This window comes from Dendrobium catenatum, unplaced genomic scaffold, assembly GCF_001605985.2.
Source record: "Dendrobium catenatum unplaced genomic scaffold, ASM160598v2 fragScaff_scaffold_482, whole genome shotgun sequence".
Lineage (NCBI taxonomy): Eukaryota > Viridiplantae > Streptophyta > Magnoliopsida > Asparagales > Orchidaceae > Dendrobium > Dendrobium catenatum.
The window spans coordinates 102,282-125,635 of NW_021318944.1; the positions used below are offsets into that span (position 1 = coordinate 102,282).

The following is a 23,354-nucleotide window of genomic DNA, read 5'->3' on the forward strand; positions in this document are numbered from 1 at the left end:
TTGCTAATTTATTTTTCTTAATAAAAATTTATCTATATTTTATTTAAAATATAAAGTAAGTGTTTGTTGACTCCTTTAAACACTTAAAGAAGATAATTAATGATAATCCATAGAAGAGTATGTCCTCTACCTCTCACCCTTTGTGTGGGGTGATTTCTTTCTGAATTAGAATATATATTAAATTAAAATTTTATTTAGAAATTAAAGTTTTCTTCATTATTTTGCAATTTTCTATCTCATATAAAACTTTTGCATGCTGGTGAATATACTTCATAATTTTCTCAATCAAGTTGTTTAATCTTATCATATGATCGAGTTTGTTTTGTATATCCTTTATTCTTATATAAGAGAGTGAGTTTTATTCTCTTATATTTGGAAGATGACCTTACAGCTGAGAAAGTGTCTTTTTTTAAGGTTTATCAAGGAAGTCAATTCTGTAAAAGAAAAAATGCGCAATGTGTGCCAAAATTGTTAAAAGAGGCCCAAAATAAGCCCAAAATGAAGGATGTATGAAGTGTACCAAAATTAAAAGATGTGTAATATGTGCCAAAATTATTAATAGATGTATAAAATGAGCCCAAAAATGAATAAGTAAACTACTTTCCTTTCATGTAAATCTTTAAATCTCAAAAAACCCATGTTCTTTTTGATATTTTTGATACTTGAGTTTGAAAATCATGATTTTGGATTCATCATTATGCATTAATATTTTATTAGATATAAAAATATTTTCCAAGAAAGATGATTGAATAATATTCAAATTTTTTCTTTAATTTAAATCTCTCTTGAGTTAGATTCTAATTCAAGAAATACATATATAAGGGAGAGAACATAGTCTAACTTATATGGTGTTTAAGCTTAGTTAGCAAACTTTAAATCTATAACCTTTTCGGGTTTAAATGGAGTTAATCCACTTCTTACTGAATTTTTTGAATCAATTCCTATTTGTCATTTTTGACTGGGTCCAAATAATCAAGATGTAAATATTTCATTCTAAAAAATACTGCTCCTACTCTTTGATAAAATTTTCACTCTTTGAAAGATATATGAATCAAACTTTTCTCAATTGATTAGTGATTATTTAACATCTTTTAATGTTTTCACTATTGTGTATGTTTAAATATTCACCTTATTCTTTTGAAAATTAATGCATAAAAATGTTTAGATCCCAATATTTGATCATATTTTAATCTTATAGACTGATGTGATCATTTCTTTGATTCAACCTTTCTCTTTTGAATCTTGGTTATTTTGAGTTATGGTTGTTTTGATAATATGATTCAAAGTATTCATTCTAGTTTAATAATCTAAATGTAATCATTTGGTATGCATCTATTATCTTGATATCTTATATGCTACCATTCTTTGTTTGGGGGCCATTATCCTATTCAAGTTGTTAATTTTATCCACTAATTTGGGAGCCACTATCCAATTAAAGCTATTTATTTTGTTCATCTTTTTGGGAGTCATTATCCCATTCAAGTTATGATTCAATTTCCTTGTGTAGGAGCCATCCTCCTATTTAAACTTTGATTTTACATGTAGGAGTCACTTTCTCATTCAAATCCTAATTTCATTTCTCAGTTGGGTTCATTTCCTTGGATCTTTCTATGTGTGATTATTCTATTATGTTTTTTGTCCTATTGATGTCATGATATCTTTACCTTGATTTTTTATGAGAGTGTTCATGTTCTTTCCATGTCGGTGCTCCTCTATGGATAGACCCATATGAGGAGTTTTCCATTTAATGTTACTTATAGTTTCCTTTGTTAAGGAATTTTTTTTCTCTCCTTACACCATCATCATACCCATAGTTGGGTAGTAATTAAATTTTTTATTTGTTCTACCATTAGGAACATGCGCTGGGTAGGGACTCTTCTGTAGGGACATACACTTGGCAGGGTGACTCTTTCCTCTTCACATCACTACAGGCATATGCACTGGGTGATTGTGTTAATTATTCCTTCTTTATTATACTGCAGGCATATATGTCAGGTAGAGACTCTATTGTAGGAACATGCACCAGGCAGAGGTGGCTCTTTCCTCTTCACATCATTAGAGGCATATATGTCGGGTGATTATGTTAAGTGTTCTTTATTTATCCTATTGCAAACCTAATTCAAGCACTATAATTTTTATAATAACAAATTTTATTATGTTTGATGCTACTTTTTCATATTTTTGTGATATTTTGTTTTATTTTTATGCACACTAACATTCTAAGAAATCGGTAACAGTTCACTTATAATTCTGATCAGCTCAAGCCTAGATAGACTAGTGTTACAGTCAATTTTCATTTTATTATATATTTTCTCCTTTCTTCAATCGTATCATGTAATTGGGTAGATATTATTGCTTAGTAACCTTGCACAAACACAGGGGGATAGATAAAAATGTTTTTGAGAGAGATATTTCTTTAAGTAATTTATATTGTATGATCTTGGATTTGTACTGTACCAAGTAATTCATATTATATGATTTTAATTCATACTATACAAAGTGTTGTGCTTTATCAAAACCTAAATGCCAAAGATTAAAAAAATTACTAAATATGTACTGATTGTACAGTACGATTTGGTTTGTATTGTATGTTCTAATTAAAATCTTTCTTAATTATTTCCATAATATCACGCAATTAAATCATGGATAATTATTATGATTGATCGTACTGTACGACATAGTTCATATTGTATGATAACACATGCACAAAATTGGTTGTCCCAGAGATCGTACAAAATGAAATCCATGATTTTTCTATTGATCATACTGTACGATGTCCACAGTATTAGACGATCACCCATTTATGAAGTTGGCCATCCTAAGGATTATCCTGAATAAATAAATAGAATTTCTATAGTTCATATAGTATGATGTTTTGACTATATTGTACAAAATATTCTAACAGTTGAATATTTCATCTGAATGATCTTGTTAGTCGAGTTTGAAATATACTGATTATATTGTATGATACGTATATCGTACTGAACGAATAGAAGATAAATATCTTAAAATTTAGGGTTTTTTAAACCCCACTAATTAAGGATTTATAATACTCCTATTAAAAATCCTTTTACTGTTGGGTTGACCTATGAGAGAGCTTAGATAAGGAAGAGAGGAGAGATTTGAGAGAGAGAGAGAGAGAGAATCTTGTAAGGGGGAGTTTAAGGAATTCACAAAGGTTTCTCCATATAAAGTTTCCATCTTTTTCATCAAGCTTCTTCCATAGTTCCTTAGTAGCTATGGGGAGACTTTTATCAATATCAAATCTAAGGTTCTCTACCTACTCCATGAGGGAGATAAGGATTCCTAGGTTCCCTACCTACTACAGAGGGAGTAAAAGGATTCTCAGGTTCTTTGCCTACTCTAGAAGGGATTAAAAGAATTTCTAAGTTCTCTGTCTACTCCAGGCCAGAGTAAAAGGATTTTAGGTAATCTGCCTCATCGAGTTAGTGGAAAGATTTTGTAAGGGCTTCTCCACCTTTCTATGGGAGAAAAGCAGTACTTTTAGTGCAATACCTGGAAAGGAGGTTTTTCGAGAGTGGACATACGTCAAGTTGACTGAACCACTATAAATCTGGTGTGTTCTTTCTATTTACTTATCAATATTTAATTTTTGCATTTTTTTGTGATTGGTTCTATATTTGAAATCTCTGATTTTTGCTATTATGAAACTAGTTTTGCTTCCATGCAAATTATTTATTTTAAAATATTTAAAAAGATTATAAAAATTTTTCTTTTTGCCTTTATTTTTTTTAAATAACCAATTCAACCCCACCCATCTTGGTTAGTCTCAAGGAAGTTCATAAATGTTTAACAACCCTCATGAACTTTCATATTTTATTTTAGGCACATACACCAGGTAGGAACTCTATCACATGCGCATACACCGGGTAGATGTGACTCTTTCCTCTTCACATCACTTTAGGCATAAGTGCTGGGTGAGTGTTCCTTCTTTATCCTATTATAGGCATATGTGCCGGACTGTTAGGGAATCTACTAAAGGTGCATACATCGAGCAAAGGTGACTCTTTCCTCTTCACATCACTACAGGGATATGCGCCAGGTGATTATGTTAAGTGTTCCTTCTTTGTCCTACTATTAGTATATATTCCAGGTAGGACTCTACTGTAAGCATATACACTGGGCATAGGTGATTCATTCCTCTTCATATCACTACAGGCATATGCGCCAAGTGATTATTGAGTTCCTTCTTTATCCTACTGTTAATATAGGCGTCAGGTAGGGACTCTGTTGCAAGCACATACATTAGGAAAAGGTGACTATTTCCTCTTAACATCACTATATGTATATATGTTTTGATTAAAAAAATATATTTAAGAATATATAGTTTTGAAGACTATTTCCTCTTAACATCACTATAGGTATATATACGATGTAATTCTGTTGAGGGTTCCTTCTTTATCTTACTGTTGGCATATGCACCAAGTAGAGACTTAGGTGCAAGCACATATAGCAGGTAGAGGTGACTGTTTCCTTTTCTTATCACTGCAGGAAAATGCATCAAGTAGTTATTGTGTTTCCCTTTATCCTAATATCAGGCATATACGCCAGGTAGGGACCTTGCTGTAGTCACATACACCGAGTAGGGGTGGCTTCTTCCCGTTGTTCTATTATAAACATATGCGTTGGGTGAAAATTAGGTCTTTTGGTTTGTTACCCGACAGAGTCCCTAGGGGGTATACATCACCACCTCTTCATTCACCCTATTTCCTTTTTCTTGTTAGAGGGTTGTTGAGTTCCTTCTTTTTCCTACTGATGGCATATGTGCCAAGTAGGGACTCTATTGTAGGCACATTCCTTGGGGAGAGGTGATTATTTCCACTTCTTATCATTTATAGGCATATGCGCCAAGTGATTGTTGAGTTCCTTCTTTGTCCTACTACTGGCTTATACATAAGGTAGTGACTCTGCTACATGCACACACACTAGATGGAGGTGACTCTTTTCTCTTCTAATAACTGCAAGCATATGGGCCTAGTAATTGTTGAGTTCCTTCTTTTTCATACTGGTGGCACATGCGCCAAGTAGGGATTTTGCTGCAAGAACATACATCGGGTAGAGGTGATTATTTCCTATTATTATCACTATAGGAATATGCACCGAGTGATTAAGTTTTATCTTTGTCCTACTGCTGGCATATGCGCCAGGTAGGGACTCTACTGCAAGAAAATACACTGGGCAGAAGTGATTCTTTCCTCTTCTTATCACTTCAGGCTCATGCAATGGGTGGTTATTGAGTTTCCTTTTATCCTACTATTAGCATATGTGCTAGGTAGGGACTCTGTCATAGGCACATACATTAGGCAGAGGTGATTATTTTCTTTTCACATCACTACAAGCATATGCATCAGGTAATTGTGTTGAGTGTTCCTTTTTTATCCCACTACAAGCATATGCATTAGGTAGGGACTCTGTTGTATGCACATACACCTGGCAGAGGGGACTCTTTCCTCTTCAGATCACTACAGACATATGTGCCACTTGATTATGTTGAGTGTTCAATTTTTATCCTACTGCAGGCATATATGTCAGGTAGAGACTCTTCTGCAGGCACATACACCTGGTAGACGTGACTCTTTCCTCTTTATATCACTGCACCATATGCAATGCCTGGTTTTAAGTGTTTCCCTTTATCCTACCATCAGGCAAATGCACCAGGTAGGGACCTTGCTGCACATACATACACCGAGCATGGGTGGATTGCTCCTTATTCTTGTCACTATGGGCATATGTGCTGGGTGAGCATCGAGTTTGTTTACCTTCCTCCTCTTCCCATCACTGCGAACATGTGCATCGATTGATGGTCAAGTTACCTTCCTCCTTTTTGATTTGGTTGAACAAATGTTAGGATTCTTTCTCTATATATGTCCAACCATCTTTGCAGGGTTGTACGATTATTGAATGATTGTATTATTTTTGCATTATCTAATCATTATTACATTGCATGACTAATTATTGTATAATTTGAATTTGTATTTCTCGGAGTCTTTTAGCTTGTTGATTTGTGTCCTCTAAGGGATAAGGAGGTCAATGCCAACACCTGCAGTTCATCAATTGTTAACCACACATGTTGGGGTTATGTTTATTGACATCATTTTTGCTCACATTCTTCTCAAGCACATTCGACTAATTTAATCGAGCCTAGCCGAGCCCAATTTACATTCGAGGTGACTTGAGTTGGGTCAAATTGGACCTGACAAGGTTTGCTTATACTTGATTAACGCCAATAAGTCTCTTTTAATGTAGTTTGATCCAAATCGACGTCGATTTGGGTTCGACTTAACTCTTAAAATTAACATTAAGACATTAATATTTAAACTTGAATTAAAGTTTTTTTGTTCCTTTGACCTTCAACAAATAAGAATAAAAAGCAACTTTAACTAAATTATCTTATATAGGACATACTTGAACTACACAGCTTGCTACACACATTAGAATTTAATTATTAGGATCACTGACTCTAGTCTTAGGCTAGGCCATTAATGTGTTTTGGTATGATGCAAATACCTTTTCTTGGAGGGTATCTTTGGTGTGTTTATTTACTTTTTTATACTTTGGATGTCATGCATGCATTTTATACATATTATTTCATAATACACTCTATCTACATACATGCATCATATCATTACTACTCAAATAAAAAATGTCAAAGTAGAATGTATCTAGGATGCTTGTAAAAGAATACTCAAAGTATAATGTACTTAGGTGTGAATGTATATGCAAAGAGTTAAATGTAAATGTAAGGTGTCAATAGTTATAAAGATTTAAAGGTGCTTGCATATATAAACATACAAGATTCCAAAAGATAATTCCCTTTCTTTTGGGCATTCCTTTTTGGAATTCTATAGAAAAATTCATAGCCAGAAGATGATAAGTAAATGCATTTAAATGTATGTCTCATAGGAGTAAAAAAAAAAGGTTTATTGTGGTGGAGCCTGGCCACCTTATTTTATTACAGACCCTGGGTTGTATGTATTCTCCAAAGAAATGAATAAAATACTTTATTTATGCATTTGTTTCATGAATAATCATACATGGCACGAGGTGAAGTAATTTATATATTTTATGTATTCCTAATTTAAATCTCTGAAATAAAATCTTTGATTTCTTAAGATAGATCCTCCTTATCTTGCATATATAGGGAGATTGCATTTAGCACCATAACTTTCACTATATTTCAAATCTCATAATCACATATTTCAAACAAATAATATAAATTTTCTAATAAAATACTAAAATGTCTAAAATGACTAGCTCTATAATATATAGAAAATTACACTATAAAAGTTTATCCACATTTTTATAACTTGAAATTATAATTTTAACAAGACAATCATAAATTTTCCATACTAAAAAAAATTAGCATAATATAGCCTGCCTCAATCTGAATAATTTTTCAAAATTAGACTGACTGCAAAAAATAAAGCAGAGTCACTCAAAACCTAGCTTTCTTCTTTAGAAATCCTTCTCTCTCTCTGGTTCACTAAGGAGAATGAATGAATTTAATGTTTAAAACATTTTGGTGTAAAAGGATATTTTTATAAAATTTGAACCTAATGCCACGATGTGTGGCCCTACTACACTACAACGCTTACCATTAGTGAGCATAACGCCATAGCGCCACGCCAACACCGTAGCTTTGAATTTTTTTTTCAAAAAGATAGAGAGCTCAATAATGCAGTGCTGCCTACCCCGGTGCAATGATGCTCTAAAGAAAAAAAATTAGAATTTTATTTTATGCAAATAGACCCTCAAAAAGAGCTTTAAAATATATTCAAACATTCACATGCATACAAAACACTCACATACAAATGCAAGAGGTATTAAATATTGAAATTGAATGAGTTACCTTTACCAGATGGAGTTAGAACATCTGAAACTAGTTACTAATTCAGTAGGTATTACCCATCATTTTTCTCTTACCCACTTCTATCACGGACATTAGTATTCTACACCTTCAGTCATACAATGCTTCGTAAGAGTCATATTGATACTTGCTTCAAAACTATTATTATAGGTAAATTTAATCAAATTAATATGATACTTCCATCTTCCTCCAAAATCCAATAAAAATAATCTTAATAGATTCTCAAGCACTTGAATAGTCCTCTAGGACTGGCCATCTATTTATGGGTGATAATTTATACTAAATTCAGCTTAATTCCTTGAAATTCTTGGATACTCTTCCACAATCTAGAAGTAAAACAATCATCCCAATTAGGAATAATAATCTTAGGTATTACATGATGTTTGACGATATCTTATACATACAACTATGCCAATTTCTCTATTATGTATGTCAATCTCATAAGAAGAAAATGAGCTGACTTGGTCAACCTATCTACCACATCCAAAACCAGATCATAACCTTGCCTCAACCTTGGGATCCCATAACAGAATCTATCTCAAAATCTTCCACTTTTGCTTATAAAATAGATAAGGGATGCAATAGACAACTGGGCTTTAAATGTTCAACATTTATGATTTGACAGGTCTCATACTTCAAAATAATTTCAATCACATCACTCTTCAACCGAAGCCAATAGAACATCAGTCTCAAATCATGATAAAACTTGCTACTACTTTGGTGAATCATATGTTAAGAATAATGAGCTCCATGCAAAATCTCTAACCTAAAACTAGCTCAAGTACAAACCCACAGTCAACTACCACAAGTCACAACACCTGGATCATATACATGCAAATCGATTCTCTTTCCCAACTGAATCTGATCAACTAATCTTACATAATTCATCATATAATATCTAAGCTTCTTTAATCTTTTTCTACAAGAAAGGAAAAACAATAATCTGAGAAAGAACTTTCACACTTAAGAATTTAAAATCAATAAAAGACATCAAAGGTATAAACATAAAACTTTGCCTCACTTAGAAGCATTACATATCATTCATAGTTGGGCTACTTGGCTTCGTTGCTTATGTTACAGGTCTCAATTTCTTAATAAAAATAACCTAACGATATTACATTGCTTACAAATATTGACATTATGATTTTAAATTGACTAGGTGGTTTTAGATAGTAGTTTTTTCATGCAAATTAGTAAGTCTAATAAATTCAACTTTCTTTCCAAGGAGTTGAAGGTGCTCTCCAAAACTAATCATTTCATTGCTCATCTCTACCGTGCTTTGATTTTTTTCTCATGGAAAAGTAGGAACTTGGTTATTCATGGTGGAAAGGAAAATGGAATCTCTTTTATTGCTTCTAATTTCTCATTTATCACATCATAAGACCTCATCTTCTATGTAAACTTTTAATCTTGCATTGATAAAATATAGCCTCAAATTTTTAATGAAATGAATAACTCCAATACAAGGACCAAATTCTCAAAACATTAAAGCATAATATAGGAAAATTTGGACCATTTTTTAGCATTTCAGAATCTTGACGGGCCCCACTTTTCAACATTTAATCTCTTGAAAAAAAAAAAAAACTATTCCAAATTAAATCACTCTTTAAAATTCTAAAACTGTATTATTTCCTCACATTAAAATCATAACAAATATTTAACAATAGTTTATTTTGTGAATAAAAAAAATGAAATTTAGTAAGAAACATAATGTCCTTTACAGATGTCTTATATTTTCTTAAGTTTAACTATAGCTTTTTTTTTTAATCAGAATTTTTCCATATATATATATTTTAAGAACAGTGTCGCTCAGTCCAGTTATCCTAATACATAATTTTTGTATAAAGACCTTTTTTTCCCTTGTAAATCCTGTTCGGAATCTTTAAGCAGCATCAACTCAAGGATATGCACGCAACGAGTTATGCCAATCAAGTTGGTAGATGCGATGCTATTCCTAGCCAAGTAGCTTCAAAATGACTGAATGTATGAATCTAATTCTTCATGAAATAATTGTTATATCACAATCCACAGCATTCGATACCATGTCCACAAACTTCAATAATAACACCCCCTTTGTCATCTGGTTGCTGAATCTGATTCCCTATGACTCTAATGAATAACTTGCAGCTATAAATGCTCCCACCCAGATAACTAACTTCTCTCAAGCAATTCTCAATACTTCTTTGCAGTTAAGAAGACCTTGAGAGCCAAAAAGACCAAATGGCATCCCTGAAGGCAGAGAAACCTGCGTGTACTACTCAGGTTCCCGTAGGTCAGCCCAATAAGGAACTACCTAAGGCTACTGACGTTAAACCCAAGGCCCTCTCTACAAGGCCAGCTACAAAGGTGGAACAGAAGCCTCGTGCACCAACTAAAGTTCAGGTATACCATATTAATTCTAAGTAGTTTACAATTCTGCTACACCAACTGAAGTAGTTATTCAAATGTCTTTATAATCTTTACGTAGTGGGATTTATTAAAAAAAAAAAAAAAACGTAACTTCCGGTTTCTGGTGTTGTTATGCAGGCTAAAGTTGGAAAACCAGCAGGAAAAAATTAAGAACAGCATAAGTAGTAAGAGGTGTCACATAGAACAGCAGAAGGCTCTTTATCAACATCCAGTTACTCTAATAAAATTATCATAAACCTCAGATCAGGTTGTTATGTAATGTTTATGCTAGTTTGCCTACAGCAATAAAATACAGCCTTATTATAACGATGTTCACTACCTGTAATATCTCTCATATGATAAAATTATGTGACAATCTGATACTAATAGTGATCAAAGCTCTTCATTTTGGTGGCTTAGGGGAAGAGAGGAAGAATGATTATAGTTGACATTTTCAGCACAAGGAGTTGGTGCAAGAAATTAAATTTGAATGGTTGATGAATACAATTGGAGCGCAAGCATGCCAACAATTCATTAGTTTCATAAGCTAAGATGTTACAAAAGATAATGCCTATATAACTTTATGATATAAAAGTTTCTGATGTGTTTATGATTGGCCAACTCGGGAGCAGAGTTGTGATTCCAGCGCTTCATCACCTCTTGTACCTCTGTCAATTCTGAAGAACGCTGATGATTCCTTCTTTTGAATTTCATGCACACTAGTTCTTCAAAACGAATTGAGTTAGCCATTCAACTAATACTAAAGAGTCAATTTTTGGAAATTTCACTGCCTAAAAGCATCTTCAATATGCCAAGGCCATAAAGAATAAGGTCATATCGTCCTGTAGAAAAATCTGCAATAGTAAGAAAAATAGAGGCTTTTAAAGAGCAAAGGCACGATATTTCATATAAGAGTCACATAACCATTGACTATTGTTGCAGTAACATACGGTTATGTTAGAAATCAAGAAGTTATGGTATCTCTACTTGATTGATATACTGATCAAAGAAAACAAGTCTCCTGAAAGTAGAAGGGCTGGAAAGGCTGAAAAAAATAAACATAGTTTAAGTTCATACAGGAATTGTGCAAATGCACAATTACTCAGTTGGTAATAAACAGTGTAGACAGCATGCACAGATACAAGGTCTGCGTAAATACTAAATTACATAGCAGGCAATCTCTAACACCAAAGATGTTTATCACCGTTGTAGATTTCAATAAAATGAAATCTGAACCAAATCGGCAATTCAACATGGAATCATCTCTCATAAAATAGGTAGTTAACATCTAAAATTTACTAAAAGCTACAGAATTCAAAGCAGTGTAGAGAACATGGACAGATACAAAGTCAGACATATGTATTGAATAATATAGCAGGCAATCCCAAACACCAAGGATGTTTATCACCTTTGAAGATTTCAATAAATAAAAATCTGAACCAAATCTACAATTCAACATGTATTCATCTCACATAAAATAGATAGTTAATCTCTAAAATTTACTAAAAACTACAGAATTTGTGCCTCAGAAATGAAACATACAGAATATTTTGTCTACAGAGAAAAGTGACATAAAAAAGAAATGCTTATGGCATTGACTTGACATATAAAAAACAACCAAACGAAGACAAGTTTAACAACAACAACATCAAGCCTTTATCCCACTATGTGGGATCGGTTACATAAATCTTTTTTCTCCATTGTGTTCTATTAAGAGTTAAACTCTCATTTAAATCTAATAAAAAATGTCATTTCTATTATTATTATTTTTTTAAATGTCATTTCTAAAATTTTCTAATCAAGTCTTTTTAGGTCTATCTCTACCTTTCATAACATAAGTCAAATCTAACACATTTACTCTCCTAATACATTTTATGTGTCAAAAACATCTAAGGCAATTCTCTCTATTCTTATCATGAGCTACCCCAACCTTTCACATATAATACTCATTTTGCATTCTATCTCTAAGAGTAAAACCACTCATTCACCTAAGCATCCTCATCTCTGCAACACTTAATTTTATGCTTCTCTTTTAATTGCAAACATTTGTGCCATAAAGCATTGCATGTCTCACCACCATCTTATAAAATTTTCTCTTAAGTTTAAGGGATACTATTTTGTCACACAATAGGCCCGATGCATTCCTCCACTTCAACAATCCAACTTAAATTCTACTCATAATATCCCCAACTATTTCACCATCACTTTGAAAAATAGACCCAAGATATCTATAAAATGTGTACTGTTATTAATGTCTTGATTGCTCAAGTTACAATCCCCCCACTAGATCTATTACTATTAAAATTACACTCCATGTATTCCGTTTTAAATCTACTCAAACATAAACATTTGAGATTGACCTCCATAATTTAAATTTTCCTTCAACACCCTCTCTAGTCTTATCAACAAGAAAAACATCATAAGCAAAAAGCATACACTAATGTACATTCTCTTACAATTATCTCGTAAGAACATCCACAACTAAGCTTAAATATGATCCTTAGTGCAATGAAACTAAAATAGGAAAATGTTTGGTCAAACCACCTTATGGTTGAACACAAGAAATAGCTTTTGCATTCATATCCTTCATGACTTAAGTGTAAGCATTATTAAATCCTTTCTTTTCTAGAACTCTCCAAAGCACTTCTCTCCGATCATTATTATATGCTCTCTCTAAATCAATAAATATCATATGTAGATCCTCCTTATTCTCTCTATACTTCTTCATCAAACCTCTTAGTAAATGTATATCTTCCATAGTAAAACTATCTAGCATGAATCCAAATTTATTTTGAGAAACATAAGTATCACGATGTAACCTATGCTCAATAACTGCTCTATTATTAAGACAATAATCAAATTTTTTTCTACTATTTTCTGGCTATTTTTCAAAAGTTATTTTTATTTTTTACTACCAAAATAGCTAAATTAATTTTTCTATGCTATCAAAATTTTTTCTGTAAGTTGTTTATTATTTAATATTTAATATTCTACCTTCTTAGATAATAATTTGAAAAAAAAAAAAATTTAAAACTTCCGATGTAAATCCCAAGCCTAGATGAAAAAAGTTGAGGAAAAATTTAAAAAAATTAATTTAGGCCCCCTTAAAGTTATTTTGTGGCTCCGCCACTGGTTATTGAGCATAAATATAAGTCGCACTCTTATGCATCACCTTTATTTTTAAAAATAGTAATAAATACACTTTTTTTTTCTAAATCACTCATCTAGCATCTTTTGTCTCCAAAATAATATTGCAAAGTTTCATAATCCAAGAAATTCCCTTCTCTCCTAAACATTTCCACACCTCTATGGGAATATCATCTGGTACAATAGCTTTTCCACACTTCATTTTCTTTAAAGCCTCTCTAACTTTGGTTTTACTAATATGACAATAAAAATAAAAATCTCTATTTTCATTTTGGTGCTATGGTCATTAAAATCAATCATATTCTCACAATCTTCATTGAAAAGCTTATCAAAATATCTTATCAATCTTAGTTGAATATCATTTTCTAATAAAAACACATTTTGATCTTCATCATTAATGCACTCTGTTTGAATTAAATTATTATTTCTCATATTCTTTACTTGGGCTAACTTAGACATACATCTTCCGCCATCTTTAGCATATAATCTATTACATAAATTATTAAAAGCTAAATTATTTGCATCATATATTGCTTTCTTAGTCTCCTTATGGGCCCTTTTATATCTTTCTTAATTTGATAAACTTTTATATCTAAATCAATTTTTATAATAAAGCTACTTAATTTTTATCTTTTCCTGCACAGTTTAATTCTACCACAAACTATTTTTACTATAAGAAGCTTCTCATATTGATACTCTAAGTACATCTTGTATAATATTTTTAATATCACTAGTTATTTTTTCATACATAACATTATCTTCCTCATGCATAGTCAAAATCTTATGATATTGAATCTTACTATCAAAAATATTTTAGTATTATTTTTAAATATCTTCATAATCCTAGAATAACATTTTACTTCATTTTTATATTCCACCCGTTCATCTAAAATTCATAAACAAATAAGCGATATTAGATACAAACTTTCACTCGAAATAATTTTATAATCTTTGCAAATCTAAATGATTCATTTTTCATATAAAAAAATAATTAATCTGAATTTTAAGTGATGAGATGCTCTTTTCTTTTCTTAAAGAAGTTTATAAGAAGGATATGGCTATCTTATTTAGATGGAATAATTAAATAAATGGCCATTCCCATTTTTAACTGATTAACTCTGTATGTTTGCATTTTTCCTATGAAATATGGAAACTTCATATGATAGTCAGCAAAATTATTGACCATGGTGGCAGAACTTGGCAGAAAAAAATAACGAAATTGGAAATCAGGGAGATAAGTATTGTTCTATTAATTCGGTCATACAAGAACAAGTCATTTGAATGTAACAAACTAGTAACGGCTGAAAAATTAAGAAAGTATTATAATTAAAGATCATACAAGAATTCAGAAATGTTCCATGATTCAGATAGACTTCAACTTAGTAGAAGACAAGGACAGATTGCAATGTCTCGTGTAAATAGTGAACAATAACAAAAAGTGTAAGCCTTTCAGATTAGAAGATTTCAATAAAACAAGCTCTCAACCAAATCTTTGGTTCAACAACGAAACCATCTCATAAAATAATTAGTTATTTTCCAAATTTTACTTAACATAAAAAATAGGACTCTGAAATGTAACTTAAAGATTTTCTTTTCTGTGGAACTTGCTCTTCATTGACTGGCAAAATTTATTATTTAAGCCATACTTGTGATTCAAGGAGTTGAAATTTAGAAAATTAACACATAAAGGACGAGTTTTCAATTAGGACATTGCTAGTATAATTCAGATCTATGATTGAAAAGGTGCAATTCACAATTTAATTGGATTTATTTTATATGATTACATTTTGCCCCAGAAACATGGAACTTCACATCCACCCGTAACCTCAACCCACCCCACACAAAAAGGGAGAAAACAACTGACAGATAAAACAAATACCATCACAACACGAATAAAAGAGCCCATCGGACAATTTTTTTATGTATTTGCAAGGGTTAGCATTAGAACTTCTGGGAGAAGTGTACAAGATTTTTAAATAATTTTCATCAGCAACCTGCATTATGTATGTTGATTGGTGTATAAACTCAGTTGGAATCAAAATATTTATTCAGTAAAAGTTGTTCTTGCAAGAGCAGTGCATAAAGTAGTTTGATTTGAACCATCACCTCAAAATTAAGTTGAAAATTTAGAAAGGGCTGACTTTGCGAGCTAATTGCAGCATCAATTCAGGAACAAGGCGTCTTGCAGGAGGTGCAACAGCATTTTTGGCTAGAGAAGCAGCATCGCCCGCATGGATGAAAGAAACTATGTCTTCAAGTAGCTCATCTCTTCCACCTCTCAAAGGATCCTAAAGAAGAAAAGTCAAAAGCAGATAATAAGCATTTTTACAATGAAGAATACAAAAAAAGCATAATTGATTGGAGCTTGAGCTTAAACAAAGGCAACCTAACTCTCCTGCCTGTTTGGTTGGAGCTTAGCATAAACTAAGGGAGAAGCTCGTAAGCTCAAGTCATTTGGCAATCTTAAATTGTTTGGTTGGCCATAAAGATAACTGACAAAAGCAACGAGTATTCAGAGTAGGAATTAATTGCTGTCAATGTTAGTAAGTTATAATTATATCATCCTTGAATTATAATTAATTAAAATTAAATTATAAGTTTGAATTGTTCAGTCATAAAAGAAAAGCATATAAATTCGGTCATAAAATAAGAAGTTATGTTCATATGTTATAATTTAATTAGTCAATGAGCAGCATTGTAAAGTACTAGGTGTATCGCACTAGCAATTTCACCTTGCATTGCCCGAGCACCAAGGTGAGCCCCCAACTCACCTTTAACAATATTGACAGAGTAGATTAATTGAAATAATTAGGAATTAATTGATTAATTAATGATTAACTAATAATCTGACAATCGCACAATCAACAGTGAGTGCAGTAACAACTTTATAGGATTAAGCAATGGTGACAACAACATTCATGATAATTGTAGCATCAATGGGACACAACAATTTGTTTGTAACGTGATGAAAGGAAACAAAGGCAAGTTTGTGTGTTGAAAGGTGTTATTTTTGCAGGGAGAAATGAGGTTACTGCAAGAAGGATAGTCTAATGTAGGGAGAGAAGGAATAAAATGTTTAGCTAGTGCAAGCTGCTTGTTGGGTACTTAGCCTAAACAAGGTTTAAACCTAATTTAAGAACAATCAAACTTAAAAATTTTTAAGGCTTAGATAAGTCACATAAGAGTTATTTGACTTTAGTTTCTTAATCCAAACTCAAGCCCCAGCACTAAATAATTTTTGCTCATCTTTTAAGCTATAAAATCTTTAAGCGCATCCTAATAGATAAGTTGAGTAAGGATGTTAAGCATAGGCGCATCAAAAAGTGTGCTTAATATTGTTAAGATCTCTCTTTCTCTCATTGCATCGTGCTCTATCCAATAAGCATCAAGAAGCATTAAGGTCATGCTTTCCAAAATAGGCATTCGCTAGAATCTGGCAATTTTTACCCATAACTTTATCTTAGCCTTCCTAATATTCAAAAATCATTAAAGCTAGAACCATTTTGTCTTGCTCCCTCGACAATTTCAAATCTTTATCATTCCTTACTTAATTTCTTCTAATCAACTTAGGTGAATTCATCATTCTTCATAGTTGATGCAATAAAAACACAAAAGTATTGCAAACTCAAGTCATCCTTTCCGTAAACATAACAATACTATTATAAATAAGACACCTTACAACTTTAAATAAAAGGGACAAAAACAACAAACAATTTAAACACGACGCAACGACAACCTACAAATACGACTCAAAGACATCTTATAACTTTTCAAAGTTTGAGAATAAAGATACAATGGAAAGGTACTTGTGGAGAGAAGAAGTAGATTAGAAACCGAGATGAATTATAAGAAGAGAGGAGGTAGAAGAGGATAGCTCGCTAGCAATTCAAAACACACATGTTTCACTTTCCACAAATTCCTCACAATTTCTCTTAAAACCGCAGCAAACAACCCTATATATAGGGAAAAATGAATCCAAACAGCCTCCCACAAGTGCTACCCAAGCAACCAATCAAAACAAGGTAAAAAAACAAAGAACAAGGCACGGCCAGCCTAAGAACCGAACAGCAAGGCATCCAAACAGCAAGCCCAGAAACCAAACAGCCAAAAAACCCAACATACACCAAGGGAAAGGCACGGCCAGTCTAGGAACCGAGCAGCCAGGATAACAACAGCCAACATTTATGGGAAAATCACCAAGACAACAGAGGCACAGCCAACCTAGGAACCAAGCAGTCAGCATATCAGCCGAGATAACCAAGACACCAATCAACCAAAGAAAGGGAAAAATGGGCCAAGCCCAATAAGAGATATTCAGCCCACTAATAAATACCCAAAAAGAAAAAAAAAGCTGAAACTTTTTTCCTACATCAATTCTCCATTGGTGGAGAAATGTCATCTCCTGATGAGATAGATTCTGAACTTCCAATTTGAGCATATTGCAACTTATCTAAATTCTTAGTCAAAGTAGCATATTTCTTTTTGATCATCTCCTTTTCTCGATTAAACTCGACTAGTAGTTGAAGCTTCTTAGCTTCATATCTTTCTGCACATAAATATAGATGTCTTCAAATTTTGAGAAGCTCGATCTATAGAGGATTAGACGAACATACATGAGGTAGAACTCATTTGTTGTTGGAAATTTTGTTGCAACTCGAGCTTTCGAGTTTATGATTTTTGATTATAACAAATAATATTTATTAAACTTTTATTTCTCCTGATATTTGCAGTGCATATTTCTTTCTATGTTGACTAATATTTCAGGTACATCATGCACCGTTCTTTGAAGATTTAAGGCTCAAGATTGCATAGAATTGATCATATTGAATGAGTCTGTAATTTTCATTTATTGAGTCAAGTCTTGTAATGATGTATGTTAGTTTGTTGATCATGCACACACATAGAAGGAGCAAAAAACGATTCTAAATATTTTAACTTTTCTGTTCATTGTACTGTACGATCTGGTGTAACAGAAATAAATTAAAATATTTTATTTTTCCGGTAAAAAATTATTTTTGAATTATAACTAATCGTACTGTACGATCACCACATCGTGCTGTACGATCTGTTATATTTAGGAAATAACTGAATTTCTGCTGGTATATGGCTGAATTGCTGGTGTTATATGGCTGAATTCAGGAATTAGGGAAGCAAAATAGCTAAAGGACTGCTGTGATTTATATGGGACGGCAGTAGTTTGCTGTAATAATTGGAAAATAGCGGGATGGTGCAGTTTTACTTCATTCCTCTCACTCATAAGTATCTCTGTTTGCTTGAATGCTAAAGGCAGCTTATGGAGGTGCTGAAAATTTGCGACTGATTGCAGAAATTAGGAAAGAAAGCATAGGAAGGAGGTTGGATTGAATGAAGAAGAACGTAATTGAAGTAGTATATAAAAGGAGAAAGAATCAGAATACTTGGGTGAATCAGTTTACCCAACTGTTATGAAAAACTAGGTGAGATCCCCATCGATTTATAAGAAATAGTTCAAATTTTATATATTTGTGAATTAATATTTGTCATATTTATGATAGCATGCCTTTCATGTAATACCATGTATGTCCATCTATTTCAATTTCTTTGTTATAATTGATTCTAGTATATAGATGATTGATTCAATAGATAATAGTACAAAAAGCAAGTGATTTAAGTCATATATGGGGGATAAGCCCGCACAAGTAAAGGCGAAAACCTGATGAGGTAAGCCTACACTCTGAATTCTAGAAGTTGAGAATTTGGACACAACCTTGAATGGAGAACAGCTTCAATTCTAAAAGTTGGGAATCTGGACCCAATCTTGAATTGAAAATCTGAAAGAGTGAAAAAGCTTATCGCCATCATATAACTTATTTAAAGATGTTGAACAGACAGCAAGATGGAAAGTAAGGCTATGCATTTCTTAATATCAGTATAGAATTTCAATATGTTCTAACAATGTTATTATTAATGTTATAAATTTCTTAAATATTAAACAATGTTATTAGTTATTATTTCTTATACATTGCTTGTGTATTTCATTGAGTTCTAGCTCATTTACAGTGGTTGTATTGCAGAAAAAGGGAAGGAGCCTATAGATCCCTAAGGGGGATGACTATCTTTCTTTTAGTGTACATACTTTTTGGGTGTGCATAGAAGTTCAAGTGTAAACTGTATAAAAACTTTTGGATATATAAGTAAATTTTAAAGGTTCTAGTAAGGCTCTATTTAATTTTTAGATGTTAATTTATTTGAGGTATATCATATATGCTTCTTATTATAAAAATCGTGATGTGTTAAGATTAGTTAAGTTAGGATAGTTTGCATAGACAAGGTTTTACTTACCTAATTTGGATATCAATGTGTCAGAATGGAGTAAGTAAGAAGGTCTGCTCAGACTCCCCTTCTCTGTTACAATCTAGCTTGATTGTAGAGGTGTTAAATTGGGGTCTTACAGCTCCTGCCTCCAATCGTGCTTCCCGATGCTATATCCTGACCTAGCCTTCTGATTCCCCTCCATTTCTACCCAAACCTGTAACAGAACTCTTCCCTAAACGACAACTTCAAGCCGCACATTGTATTCATCTGATCTTTCGACTATCTCTCTAAGACCAATCTCTACAAACCGCCAGTAATAGTGAGATATATATTAGTTTATGTTTAGTATTGATGGGGGGGGGGGGTTGGAGAAAACGAAAAGAAAAGAGGTTCCAAAAAAACAAGGGAAGAAAATTGTTATATTTTTGTGCTTTTTTTTAGCATCATCACCTTACCCTCTCCACCGGTGCAACACCTACGATGAGACGGATAATAACCTAAAATCCCAGTTTCATCGTTTGTGGTGGGCCTGCAAACCCTCTATATGCGCTCTCGTAACACGGTGGGTGGAAACCCAGTGTGACGCCTACAACGAGGTGGATAATCACCTAAAATCCCATTTTTGGTGTTTGCGGAGGACCGGAGAACCACCTATACGCGCTCTCGTAGCACGGTAAGAGGGAGCTCGATGTGACGCATACGGCGAGGTGGGTAAGCCCTATAAACGCTCTTATAGCGTTGAAGGGAAAGCTACTCGTGTTTTAGTACATGGACTTCAACTCAATTTAAACAATAAATGAAATTGCAAGTAATGAATTCAAACTCAAATGAATACTTACAGGGGACTTGAATTTGCATTTGATTTGAAAATCAAATGAGATAAACAAAGGTTTGAACATATGAACAAAGTGCAATAAGACTTGATTTGAACATTAAGTGAACATGAACTTGAATTGGACTCAAGCTGCACTCAAATTTAAACAAAATTCGAACAACAAGGAACTTTAAGTTAACTTGAACAATCAACAAGTTGAACTTAAACTTGAATAAAATAACTTGGAACTTGGACAAGAATGCGATTTAGCAAGAAATTAAAATCCAACATTCAAGATGAGATTAATGGATCTTAGAAATTACACAACCGAAAACAAACAAATAAGAAAAGACTCATGCATTTTGGCATGTATTCTTTGAACAGTAAGTAAATTGTAATTACCGGATCAATCATTCTCATGAGAAGATGAATGAAAATATGGTAAATGATGAAAGCGTTCAATACACTATGGGTAGGACTCGAGGATGATGCCCGTAGAAATCTTGAAAATGGTCATTCCAAATGCATACAATGATTCATCCATGAGTGGTGCAATGATATGCTCATAAGTAAAGCTTGAGATCTAATATCTCTACAAGGCATGGTGAGTATGAAAGCCAATCATAATTGTCTATATCATTGGCAATAACAATGTGGAAAGTATACATATCTATCCACTACAAGGAGAAAGAAATATTGACATTTGAGAGCTTAGAGAATGGTGATTGTTTACAGCTTCTCAACAACTATGCATTTGTAAATTTGGGGAACCATAATCTTCATTGTGACGAATTAGAGCTTATTGCAAGAGGGATAATCAAGAAGTTTTCAGAACCTCCATTGACAACAAAAGTTATAGAACCAACACCGATCGACATACAAGTACCTAGAACATTCCCCACGAGCACTGAAATACATGCTAGATAATGCAGCAGCTCATCGATCAACAAGGGGCTAATATTAAATCCAGCAATATCAAACATCCAATGTCAACATATAATGCATTGCGCTCACCAGAGTTAATGATCAATATTTGACAAATGTGATGTTAAAGATTAATGCAAAGCTTGATGGCCTAAACTCACAATTACAAATAGAAAATATACCTACTACTCCAATCATCTCAATGACTACAACTATTATAAAGCTGGATGCCTTGCATAATTCAATTGGATGACTCGAAGTGCCTTCAATTATTGCAATCATTAATTCGGGGCATTAGTCACTAATTCCAAAGTACAGGACATCAGTAAGAACGCAATCACCCAAAGTTGAAATGATTGATTCTTTATTTAAGCCAACAAATTTTCCTATTAGCTTTTATTTGAGTTCTGGGAAGAGAAAGTTAGATCAAATCATTATTTTCAGAGATGAAGCGAGTCTCAGTTCAATCAGGTTCTGAACATTAAGTTGGATAAGATTATTGAAGCTTGCAAGATTCTTGATGAACAGTGATTGTGCACCTAACATACCTTATATGGGCAAATACAGGAATGCTACGACAAACACAAGCTTCTAGAGCTATAGTAGAAGACTTGTTAAATGTTCAAAATACCCACCATATATGCATCGTAATTTGTATACATATAGGTACACAAAACGGGTAAGCGCAATCACAAAACCCGCATGGGCCCTAGCGAGCGTATTTTGGATACACACGTAATGTCTAGAGATGCAACGCGTGTCAATAAATGAACCAATGTTTAAGTCAAATCCTTCTACATGGATAGATAGGAGTCGACATGGCTCGAACTATCAAACAGATATACAGTCCGGGTGTCGACCGGAATATTTATTTTATGCGTTCATATAAGCCCTTCAAGGTCTGACAAAAAAAAATCATCAAAAAAAACATAAAGCTTATAGACCAGATCCCCTGTCGACTAGTAGATAGAGTTTACATGGTCCAATAAATAAAATACAATTGCCCATTAACACCCCAATGATGGCCGTATTGACAGAAAATCTCAACCGGATGGGTTAACTTCAAAAATTCAAAATGCCACCCAAATACCCAAAAACATAAAATTTCAAAAATCATCCAAGTCTAAAATGTTTAAAATTTGAAATCAACCATCAAATCACTCAAAGCAAAATCCAATCACCCTCCATAAAAGTTTGTCGGGGTAGATAAATTGAAGTTTACTTCAGCTCATATAGAGCTAATCCTAGTCGAAAATATCACTAAAATTCATTCTCAAATATTCTTTTGCCAATAAGGACATGGTCGATATCCTTTGACCGGCGGTTTTGCAGCCAAATGGCACTGCAGGATAAATGGTTATGCCCCGGTGCCCTCTGAACCAAGTGGTTTTGCCGCCAAGTTGAACCACTAAATTACGATTATGGTCACAGCCAATACGTTCCTTAGTGGCATCAAATCCTAAGGATATGAATCAATAGGATATAATTGATATGGCACAAAGCCCTCTATTAGCTAAGGTGGATTCAATTTTATCCTTTTAGACAAACATTACTCCCTAAGTGTATAAGATACTCTTAGACGAAGCAACTCATGGCTGTCGACAAGGATCCTTCTGTCAGGTTGGGCCGACTACCTCCTCTGACTAAGTAAATCAGGGACCAAGATGGCCTGGGAGGACGGCTCCATGGGATATTGATCGGGCCTATCATCCATTCCCCACCATCCGCTTTAAGTGCAAGATAGTGAAATTTTTCATTTTGAATATCAATTATTCAAATTTTCAACCCATGCTGCAACTATATGCTAAATAACACGTATCTTTTACATATATGATTGACTACTAGCCTTAATTGAAAGTTCTCTCTCATTATCGGGAGGGGTAATTAACTATAGGGGCT

General features: G+C 33.1%; 2 long non-coding RNA genes across 3 annotated transcripts; one reads left to right on the top strand and one right to left on the bottom strand.

Moving 5' to 3' along the window:
* The first annotated feature begins 9,965 nt into the window (after positions 1–9,965).
* On the top strand, positions 9,966–10,603 carry LOC110102220. Its single transcript, XR_002303785.2, has 2 exons — positions 9,966–10,270; positions 10,415–10,603. It is a non-coding gene; the product is annotated as an uncharacterized LOC110102220 (long non-coding RNA).
* On the bottom strand, positions 10,493–15,949 carry LOC110102221. Of its 2 annotated transcripts, XR_002303786.2 has the most exons (3): positions 15,810–15,949; positions 15,530–15,711; positions 10,493–11,130 (listed from the first exon to the last, which is right to left on the bottom strand). It is a non-coding gene; the product is annotated as an uncharacterized LOC110102221 (long non-coding RNA). The 2 variants fall into 2 exon arrangements; XR_003700568.1 differs by lacking the exon at positions 15,810–15,949 and having other exon boundaries at positions 15,530–15,744.
* Positions 15,950–23,354: the final 7,405 nt, after the last annotated feature.